We start from the raw sequence: 724 nt of genomic DNA, 5'->3' as shown, positions 1-724 counted from the left end.
AGTTATGCTACCTACCGTATTACGATGAAGAAAAATCTTTAGTTAATGATTTGAATATTCTCGTTTCTACTTCAATTGATGGTGTTATTATGGGTATGAAAAGTTGGAGATTCGTTATTTCTAATTTTGCATCTGAACCATTCTCTCCAAAGAATATCTTATCATTGTTGATTTCTCTTTGTAGATGAATTTTATATGGTAACCCTATGGAAACTTTTCTATGTTCCAACGACCGAATAAAGGATATAATTTCCAATTTACGTAATTACCCCACCTATTATTCTCAACAATATTATTATACTGAAGTACTCGTTTTTCAAATCCATGATTGGCTGCTCGTGCTACTCTTTCTATTGTGTTTCGAGCAACAACTCTCACTCTAGCTAAATCGGCATCATTTGCAAGATTTCTAACAGATTCTTTTAAAACACTCTTTTAAGCAGCTTCCAAAACCATCTTGCTAAGTAAAGATGGAAAGATATTGTTTTCTAACGTTGTATTAGTTTGTGGAGCTTGAGTTCCTTCTTTAATTTTGAAATCACATCTGAAATAAGCATCGGAAAGAAGCAACCAATTCGATAATGAATTTATTTCGAAGGTAATTCTACCACCATCATTCAATTGGGATTTAGAACCAACAGTCGGTGAGGTGATAATATAATCCTCTTTTTTCTTGTTAAGTGAATAGCGAATCGGATCGTATAATCTAAAGATTGGATCTAGT

This window comes from Lottia gigantea, assembly GCF_000327385.1.
Source record: "Lottia gigantea unplaced genomic scaffold LOTGIsca_202, whole genome shotgun sequence".
In the NCBI taxonomy this organism is placed as follows: Eukaryota; Metazoa; Mollusca; class Gastropoda; family Lottiidae; genus Lottia; species Lottia gigantea.
The sequence above is the reverse complement of the archived record's forward strand: the minus strand, read 5'-3'. Positions refer to the sequence as shown.